The sequence below is a fragment of the Corapipo altera genome, unplaced genomic scaffold (assembly GCF_003945725.1).
Source record: "Corapipo altera isolate COAL_440 unplaced genomic scaffold, ASM394572v1 57, whole genome shotgun sequence".
Classification (NCBI taxonomy): domain Eukaryota; kingdom Metazoa; phylum Chordata; class Aves; order Passeriformes; family Pipridae; genus Corapipo; species Corapipo altera.
The window spans coordinates 1810924-1821777 of record NW_020884905.1 but is presented as its reverse complement, the minus strand read 5'-3'; the positions used below and the strand labels follow the sequence as shown (position 1 = coordinate 1821777).

General features: G+C 43.6%; 1 long non-coding RNA gene across 2 annotated transcripts in view; it reads right to left on the bottom strand.

Moving 5' to 3' along the window:
* The window catches only part of LOC113950983, a 46222-nt gene that overhangs the window by 21323 nt on the left and 14045 nt on the right, over positions 1 to 10854 (bottom strand). The gene's annotated exons all lie outside the window — the stretch shown is intronic.

Sequence of the window (10854 nt, the reverse complement as noted above, 5' to 3'; positions counted from 1 at the left end):
CCCTCATATGAAGAAACAGAATTATTCCATTTATGCAAACACTGGATGCAGTGTACAAAATGCCTTTAAATTAAATACTTCATATAATTTGATTTATTTGTAGTCCTGCTTCTAAAGATTAAAAACATCTACAGTCTTCCCATGATCAATAATCCAATTTTTAAGGGGCTGTTACTTTAATTATAAACATATAAAAGCAATCCAAGTTACTAAAACCCTATATACAGACACATTGTAAAAGCCAAACTACTTTTTACCCAGCAGGAAAAAAAAAAAACCAAACCAAACATAAATAGGTTTGAAATGTTCCAGACATAAATATTTTGGACAGACTGGAAAAACTTCTGAGAATTTGGGACCATAATCAAGCCCCTTAGCAGACCATTCAGTAAACCACAGCCTGAAGGACCCTGTGGTGGGTCCCAGTCGTGGAGTGGGACGTTGGAAGGGCACAAAAGGCAGCACACCCACATTGCCCAGGGGCCATTCACCTGGCACTATAAACAGGTTACAAAGTAAAAATGTCTTCGTAGATGTGCCACAAGCATTCACAGCTTCTGTGTGCAATGTGGTGTGCTTCAGCTGACAGAAGAGAGAACACGCATTCCTCCTCTGTCTGCAGCCAGATGGGCATTTTTTCTCTCTATTTCCATCTCTTTCTGCCCACCTCCTTCATCCCTCATCCAAGCTCCATAAGCTTCCTATTACTCCAGAGTTTAAATCCATTTTTGTTAAACTATTACTGTTGTAGATGCTCTTTCTGTCTTCCTGCTGCTCAGTAGGAAGTAGACTTAGTGGTGCCACCCTAACTAATGAAGATTTATTTAAGAACAGCTCAAACGCATTAAAAACCAGTAGCTTGATCCCACAGTCCTGTTCTAAAGCCTACAACCTCCAGCCCTAATCGATCATTGTGGTGTCCAACAAAGTGCTCTTGGCAGACCCAACACTGTCTCAGATGCATTCTTACATATATTAGTTGCATTAAATAAATTATTATCACTGCACCAAACTGCCTCCTGGTCTCATCACGTGTTAAAATTTCAGGACCCGCTTGGGGCTCACCCTGCATTGCTGACATCTATGAAACTGCCATCCACAGAGTCACCCAGAGCCAGATACTGCAGTCAGGCTCATGCAGCAGCTTGTAAGCACAACTGTATTTTTAACATCCCAGAAACAGTTACTGCGTCATCTCCCTTTATGGCTTTCCTGGAATATTCTTTATATTCTTTGGTTTGTACAAAGTGCTGCGTCTAGGACGATAACTCTGCCTGCGCAGATTGGATGGGATATTCCTGCCCTGTGAGGAACGCATGGCCTTCCTCTTAAACATAACATATTGATTTTAAAATTGCTTTGATGACTAGGAAAGCAAAGCACAAATTGGAATCAGTGCATTTATCAGAGCACTGCTCTTTGTGCGAGGGCAGACGATGTTTCTGATTGCCAGAGGACAAGCGTACTGGTCTCTCCAAAACATGAGGTAAAGATTTACGCAAGATGTGCTCTTAACTCTTGTCCTGCCCAAGTCCAGAAGTCATTCTCAACAGGTTGGAAACGCCAAGCCAAACTCAAATCTTATCTTAACCTGTCTTTTTATGAAGGCTGACTCTCTTCAATAGCTCTGCTTTCACTGTCAGTAGTAGGGCAAAACTGCTCTTTCACAAGGATGATATTTACTCCATATTGAAGTTTATTAGGCTTTAGCTTTTTATAAGGCAGCAGCAAGTAATTGCATGGAACATGTGTTTTCATCATCCCCAGCTGTAACTGTTAGAGGGTACAATGAGAGAAGAGATAAGGTGTATAAACACCCTACAAAAATTATCTCTGGGCTTTGATATGGATGTATTGATTTCAGTCACCTGGTTATCATTGAATCTTTATGTGAAAGCACTGAATGTATATTTTATTTTAAACACTTACCTCCTCTAAATCACAATCACTGATATTTTTTCTTTGAGACAGTACACAAGACACATTAGCTAGCTCTCCTCTTAGAAAAACAAACAAAACAAAACAAAAAAAAAAAAAAAAGAAAAAAAAAAAAAAGAGGACTTACAGCCCAGTGTGTGGCCAGATAGGACATTACTTCATCTTTTGTCACGGTTTGGTAAACAATAAACCTGCTGAGATTTAACCGGGAACTGGTGCTAACTCATGTTCCTCATAGACCTTGGTCAGCTGAGCATGGATGAACATCAGACAGAGCCTATGACCAGCAGCAGCTCATCAGGGCAGCCACGGGGCGGCCCTCAGGCACCGCAGAGCTCCCATCAAGGTAAGAGGGAGGAAAACTCTTGGAGACAGCACTGGGGAGGCAGGGGAGGTGGGGTTTGCTTCAAAAAAACCCCACACACCTCCCAAATCACACTGAGCTCCTGCCTGAGGAATATACTGAAAGATTAAGAGAATTAATTATTGAGCTTACTCATGTTTATTCAATCTTCCCTTTTGTTTTCATTTTTCTACTACTTTTTCATCTCTCTTGCTTTTCATTCTCTTGTCTGCTTTTGCTTCTCTTTTCTTTCTGCTTTTTTCTGTTTCTTCCCTTCCTCTGCTGTTTCCAATCATTCCCTTCTGTGCTTTTCCTCTACCTTTTCCCTTTTTTCAAGTGTCCTGTCCCTCTCATTTGCTCCCTCCAGGAGAGGAGAGGTGGTCACTGCTGTAATTTAGTGCTGATTCCTTATCTAGGTTGGGATAAGCAACAAAAAAAAAAAAAAAAGAAAGGAAACGACACATATTTTGTTTGAAAAATGTCACAGGTCCTTTAGGATCCTGATTCAATCCCTCCAAAAAATAAACCAATTCCAATTTTTAACAGCCATCAGATCACAACTCAAGGTACCTCTCCTTGAATGCAGTAATGAGTCAGCTAGTTCTAGAAACTGTGGGATATAGGAAACATATTTTGTCAGTTATTCATGGGCAATTCTGCAAAATTTACCACAACCACTATTTAGTGAGCTCTATCACATGGACTTTGCCATTGTTCAATCCCCTTGTTTTTACACACTTACTCCAACACTGAAAATAAAGACATCTATTTACTTAAGCACATCTTTCTGAACATTTTTAAATGCAATAAGCTCTTAATTTTCTGCCTTAAGTCACACCAAGGCAGTAAGAGGTAACAAAAGTTCTTACGAAAACGTTAGAGGTACTGTAGCACTGCTATCACATTTTTAATATGAGATAGTATTCTGCACCTCAGATTTAATGCACACAGAATAGTTACAAGTACAATGGCGTTTTGAAAACAACATTTAGAAGCATGAAATTACAAGTGTACTGACAGTTTTTTATGTGTTTCCTTGTAGCACAGAAGCTGCTGCTCTTTGTCCACCACATCCTTTGTGTCAAAAGCAGCCCAATACTAATAAATCTCAAATACACTTTTGAGATTCATAGCAAGAGCTGGAACACCCAGGTGGAATTTATAAACATGTCTTATAATTGTTCCTGTGCCATGCTAGAGCACAGACACAGAAGGAAAGGTTTCTTTGCCCTGTTACTGGGCATCATAAATGGAAGTAGCTTCATTCGTCTGCCTGGGATGTCATCTGTGATATGTGCAGTTCTGGCTGGACTTGAAGGGGACCAGTTTCCCAGCCCTTGCTGGAGCAGCTCTGGGCAGCACCACATGCCACTTGTGACCGGTGGAGATGGGACAGCCCTGCAACACCTTCTTCTAGCTCATATAGGGAACCAAATATCTTTTTAGGACACTTAATGTAAATATTGATGAGTATTTATGTAAGGGAGCAGTGGGGCTTTAAAATCTGGCAGTGCCTAGACTTCACAGGACTCAAATCTGCTACACAATTAAGATTTGAGGTTAGACTTCTTTTTAGGCATTTACATAACCTTAGAAAGAGGTGTCAGTCAGAGAGGTTCCACCATCATTTCTAAAACATTAGGGAGTTTCACACCCAATGTACAATGCTTGGATCTAAAAACTACACCGTAGTGTAATAAACAGGTTTTTTCCTGAACTCATTTCATGTAATTGGGCAGGAATCCCGAGATATTGGAGGCTTGAATCCTTCCTGGAAGCACAGTGCTGGGCAGGGAGGGTGCTATATGGGTTACACTAGTGGATTGTGACTCTTTGGCTCTTCAGAACAATTCCCTCTACCTTTCTCCACCCACCCGGCAATCTGGTGTCCCCAGCTTTTCCCTGAGGAGCCAGTTAACCCAGAGAACTGCAAGGATTTATTTAATGCGACAAAAGCTTTTGTTTTGTGAATATCAGGCTTATGTCATTTTATGGATATATCCTCTGGAAATAATACTCAGATTTCCAGAGCTTTAGAGTAGCTATTTGGAAATTCATTGGTAGAAACATTGAGAGTTCCTAAAGAGATAGGTCCTTAGTTGTAGTTTCTTTAACTGAGACCTTCCTGACTCAGTGAATTCCTACTCTCATACACTACAGGTAATACTCAATTTCTGGGGGAAAAAAAAGAAAATCACTGAATTTCTAAAATTATTAGTATAAATGTTTACCACAGAAAATAATTTACTGGCTTCCTCAGTTTCCTTCCGTTAAAACCCTCTTACACCACACTGTGCTTTATGCATATGCGAGAGAAAATCCAAGGTCAAAAGCACAGGGGCCCTGCTGATGCTGTTGAGCCCCATCCTTTCAGCTGGGCAGGGAGGAGCTGTGCTGCCCCTGGAGCTCAGCACAACCTCCCAGAAAGCCCAGCTGCTGCTGCACTGCTCGTGGGTGCCATCCCTGCCCACCCAGGACAGGCCTTAGAAGAAACCATCCTCCACAGCAACGAGCAGGAGGGCTGGAACACTGGCCATCCCTGAGCACCACGCCATGCTCTTCTGCCTCCCTGCAGAGCCACAGTAAGGCAAAGCAGTGCCGATCCTCAGCACTGCACCCTGAGGTGGTGAGCAGAGGCATGGGAGAAACCCAGATGGCCATGGCACTGGCCTTTGAACATGGGGTTATATGTTATTTTTCTGAGGGATTAGGTTGTATCTGTCCATTCCGATAATCCTCCACCCTGACCACCGAAACTCCCTGAGCTCCCAGGCATCCTGGCCCCAACTGACCCACCTGGCCCTCCTCCTTCCATTCACCACATAAACCTTGTGTTCAGCAATGTTTGGCAGTATGCACAGAGCTGTTGTCAAGAACTTTTCCTTCCACGGAAAAGCCATTTTTCTCCCTTTTCCCTTCAGCTTATAGAAATAAAAGGAAATAATGGAAAATAAGGGAATTGTGAAGTTACAAATTTATCAGCTGCACGTTTATCTGGGAAAGCATTCTCACCCAGCACCACTTAGACTTCCTCTTTGTTGTATAGGTACTGTGCATGACCCTGTGAGGAGCTGATAGTATGTTTCATACTGCCAGCTTACTACAGCATCCAACTCCAGGCAGTGCTGGACTACCGCAGTACCTGTGTACATGTGTGCCTGCACACACGGGTACACACGCTGACTGTAAAACATAGCTGTTATTCTTTAAACAAACGTTCAGATTGCACAATATTAACGGAGCATTTTTTGCTTGAAAAAAAGAGTCACGTATTTTATATTCTTTGTTAATCATGATGTCTAAATTTGGAGCATCCAGTAGCATACTCGCTGATTTCTCAGTCAGCTCTTGCCTTTTCATTTTGACAGTATTTTTCAACCTCGATACTGAGCAGAAAAGCAAGTCATGATCCGACATGTTAAAAACAAGAGCCACTGCTTATGTGCCCTGTGCAGCAGAGCTACCACCACTGTGGGGGCAGCCCAACAGCCCGTGGGGACAGCCCGACAGCCCACAGCCCTCACACAGGCAAGGCTCCCACGGAGGGGAGTGCAGTTACATGTCCCTAACACTATCACACCAGTCTTGCTTTTGGGGGACAGGCTCTGCTGCATGAACAGCATTTGGTTTTTTGTTGTAAAAGAAAATAAATGGCTCAAATACTGATCTTCCCAAAAGCTGACTATAATAATAGTAAGTCAAATAAATCAGCATGTTTTGGTATTCTATAGAAGGTATTTTGAACTATCAAAGTATGATAGCTGTCTCTCTTCCAAGGATAGCCAGGTGATCATTCTTCCCATATCTCAGGGTAGATAGGGGTATTCATATCCTTATACTTGTGCTACATACGTAGGCTGTAAAGTCCTTTTTGAAATGCTGAAATCAAAGTTCTAATCAAGCTGGCCCAACCCTAAGAGCTGTTACAGCCAACACTCACTTAATACCACAAACTCAGGGGGATTGCCCTTCATTTAGATTGCTTTAAGAAACTTTGGTTCCTATTTTTTATACTGTCCTGGCTTTCCTCCACTTGCAGCCTTGGCACAGGGAGCAGACAGAGCAGTGCAGGTTGTAGCACACTCCTGTTCTTGACTACCTGAACACACAGCAAAAGTGCAGGAGCCTGCAGCGAGGACCTGCCCTGAAAGAGGCTGGTGCAGAATTTGTCACCAGATATAGGAAGCTGAAGAAATTTGGCTTTTACCCTGCAGGAGCTCTGACACAAAATATCTAGAAAAAGGCCAATTTAGTAAATCAGTAGTAGATCAAATTTAGTAGATCATATTTTTCATCATTATTTTCATCTCTTGAATCCTAGCAATAGCTTTAGCAGGTTGGAAAGAGCTTCTCTGAGAAACAAAGAGGTTTTGTCCTGCAGAGCCATAGCCCAGTGAGGGCAGACTCCTCCTATTACCCCTGGGCATCAGATCCAGGCCACCCCACATCATTGCTTCCCCGGCCTCTGTGTCCAGAGGACCTGCTGCAAAACACTTCACCAGTTTACACAGGCATCAATGTCTGCCTGAGTCCGGACATCCAAGAAGCACCAGGAATAGCAATGTGATGTTTAAATTTGTTAGTAAACAAAACAATACATGGCAGCAATGTTCCAGCTGGAAAATAAAACTCACAGCTGGAGCAGGCTGGCAGGGTGGTGGCTCTGTGCACATTGCAGCCCCCACCCTGCCAAGAGGGGACTCGGTAGCTGCCCGTGCCTCTCCTACAGGGGCCAGCTCCGACCTGCCCATGGCAGAAGGGATGCTACAGCCTGGCCACCACTCTGCTGCCACGGCAAGCCATAGCTGCCCCTGACTTCACCGACTGCATTATTTCCAGCCATTAAAGCATTGCTCTGCAGGCCTGGATTTTCATGTCAGGATCTGTGAGATACAGAATAACCCTACAAACCAAATTATATGGCTGAGACTCTCTTTCCCCACTGGACAGAAACAATTTTGACCCCTGCCTGTTCTTTAACAGTCTTTTCCTACAGGTGAGTGACCCACAGTGCTCCACCTCAATTAACCATGGCCCTTGGCTTTTGGTAGCAATTTGTTTTCAATTACCTCCTTCAGACAAATGTGAATGATTACCACCACTTTTTCCACATTTCTTTCTGATGTCAAGTGTGTACCAAAGTGTTCACAGTGCATCAACTGTTGATCCTGCAAAATTCCAAAGAAAGCATCAGTTGCCCCTGGTGAAGAGCAGGGCAGCCCAAACCCTCAGTTGCTTTGCCTGGCACAGATCCGTGGGCACAGACAGAAATTTCTCCCCAGTGAGGAGTGCAAGTCTGAGTGCTGCAGGGCCACCCTGGTTTCAACTCTGCTAAGTCGAGGGGAAGCACACACCTACTAACAAAATCACTCCTGCCTGGAGCTGCAATGCCGGCAGGGGAGCGGCAGCAGCTCCTGTCCCAGCTGAGCCCTGTGAGATGCCGACTGCTCCCAAAGCAAAGGGTACCCACAGGGGCTTGGGCACATGCTGCCCTCCCTCGCTGGAGCCTCTCCACCACTTTAAGGAAGGAGGAACCAGACTTAAGTTGATCCTAGTGGTAGATCTTCCAAGGTAGGGGAGTGAAGAAAGGAAGCTGCAGCACACTATGGATCCTAATTGCATTTGCTCTGCAGGCTCTGAAATGTCAGTCAAACAAATACGCCATTGCCTTTACTGCTCTGCAGTTGCCATTTACTATTTTACTGGGAAATTGTCCAGGAAAAGGATACTACCTAGAAGGGACTATTATGCCAGCACTGGAAACCAGCAATATTTCTGAACGACCCCATGGGCCCATTATCTATTCCTACACTGCAGAAAGACAAGAAGAGCCTGAGTGAGCCAATTTGTGTTTGTGGTAGCAATTGCAGCAGTAGTGGGGATGGAGACAGCCCAGGACCCAGCGGGCACATCTGAACTGGTGCACGCTCTGGAGCTGTAACAATGCACACCAGAGCAGAGCATGATTCAGTGAGTGAAGGGGAAAAATACCACCTTAAAATGAGCTCTTTTATGAGCCCGAGTTTCGTTACACAACTTTATCAGAGTTTATGAGGACTGGAGAAAGCAATATGAAAAGGCACTCTCCAGCACACTGTCTAGCTCTATCAGTCCACAGAACCAGTAATTCTCAAGAGATGCAGATAATATGGGGCAGACAGGTTTGCTGAAGTAACAAAGACACCTTCCTCAGGAAGAGCCCCACTAAAACCACCTTTTTTTCTCTAGCAATGACTCTTTGCCCTCCAAAGAGTTCAATTCCTGCTCTAGGGAGCTCCTTAATACCTAATTACCACTTTGCTACACTCGGAGTGAGCATTTGAGATACTTAATATGCAGAATCATTCTGAATCACCCCATTTAACCACTACTTTATTTTTCCTCCCAGTCAAAAAAGCATACCAAAGGGTGCATAGCCCACTTCTCCTTACTGTAATTCCCCTCCTGCTCCCACAAAGAAACATGGATTTACCTGGACCACATTCCATTGACTTATAAGCAAAGTTCAGTCTGTCTGTTCTTCCCTCTCTTCAGGTAGCAAGTCCCAGCAGGCAGTTTCAGACCTACTTACAGATTCAACCTCTATGAGCAGGGAGAACAGGGCTGTGTCTGGCACAGGTGAGGAGGAAACCATCCATTACCAAAAGGGGCAACTCCCATCCCCTGGAAATCAGCTTAGCAAGGAAAACCTGTGCCCTTCACAAAAGCTCCTGGCTCACTGTTTCCAGAACATTCAGCAACCATTTTATTTCTGACATTTTTTGGTTTTCGTCTCATTATCTCTGGCACTGAAAGCACTGGTGGATCAATGCTCGGTTCAAACTCTTGTGTCAGGGCATCCTGTCCCTGGCTCTGGGGTAGCACTAACAAGGCCACACAGTGCCCTGCAAGCAGGGGAGAGGGTAGAGGTCACCACCAGCCTTGCTGTGGCTGCTGTCTGGCACAGAGATGGCTGTTCTGCTGCAGTCTGGGGTCTGTGTTCACTGCATCACAGGGATATACACCATGAGCATTTTGTCCCTACCTTATTCTTTGCACACTTTGTTGGCTCTAGGTATGGTTCCTGCAGACATACGAGCTGGATAAATATTAACTTTTTTCATTTTAAACAAAAAAATGCCATGGTTTATCACCTCTTTCTCCCTCTCTGTCTCTCAAAGGGGATTTCTTAAATTCACATGGGTTACGCATTTTCATTAACCACATTGGCTGCAGTAAACTATGTTTGAATCATCATTTAGAGAAGTGAAGATTTAATTTCATGGTGGAATTAAGGTTGACATTTCCTTTTTATTTATACTACACCAAGGATTAATAAGGTTACTATAACCTTAATCTTTGATAGCTCAACAATAGAATACTCCGGGATTATTGTAAAAGCTGGATTTTAACTCTTTTAATCCCATTATTGTTGATAACCCTATCAACACTGCGCCCCACCACAAAGGTGGAGTGGAAGAATATCAGACTCTACAATTCCTTACAATGGAGCAGCACTCATAGTTTGAGCAGAAGAGCCAGAGACAGTTGCTTGGTTGATGCCTGCAGTGAGGTTCACAGTTTGCAGTAGGGCTGCAATGCTGCTTTTAAACTCCTTCTCAGAGATCTTTGCCAAGAAAAACAGTGGTCCAGTGGCATATGTTGGCACAGCAATGCAAGGTTGCTCTAATTCCCTTACTTTGTTTTTCCCTCCTCCCATGCGACAACTACTCCAAGAATCAGACCGCCAGTCTGGCAAGTTGAGATCCAGAAACTTATTGCTAATTACCATGTTTACAATTCCCAACCTGTCTGTTGGTGCCAACAATCAAACTGCATCCTCTTGAGTGCACCAAAAAACACTTGCTGGCAGTAGTTTCCTAAGGTTCCAGGCTAGCTACATTAGTTACTGTTAACTTAATTTTTGTGTATTGAGAAGCAGCTTTAATTAGTGATTCCATGGTTTAAAATCATATTTTTATGAGTTTCAAGGAATAGCAGCTAGACTTATAGACTACTTACCAACCTACATATCTTTTATTTGGAAACACAAGTGATAGTAAACTTATATGTGGCCTGACAAATAAAATAGGCAGAGGTTTAATAAAAATCTCACCAGGAAATGAAAGGTTACGCCTTCCCTTTGAAGTAAAATAAGCAGCTCTAAAAAGGCAGGTTGGATATTTTTTATCATCCTCAGTAAAGATTTGACTGGACAGAATAAACTACATTCTGATGGTATATCACTGAATCAAAGTATTTAATGAATTAAAAGAAAAAGCATGTATTTTATGAACTCAGTGAAAGAGAGCCCAAACTCAAATAACTGCAGGGCAGAGACTGAGCAGAGAGGATCCAGTTTGTGCCCTGCAAGTTCTAGCCCAAAGCTCCTGAAGGCCATCTGACTACTCGGTTGGGATCCCCTTTAGCAGAGCACATGCTTCTGCCCCACAGAGTCAGTAAAGCATGCTGTGCCCTAAGAGCAGCACCTCTCAGCAGCCAGGCTGGACTATGAGGGCTTGGGGACTTGCACGGATACCCCAGGAATCAGCAGGAACACAGGGTTGTGCAGGACACAGGAACAGGCTACCCAC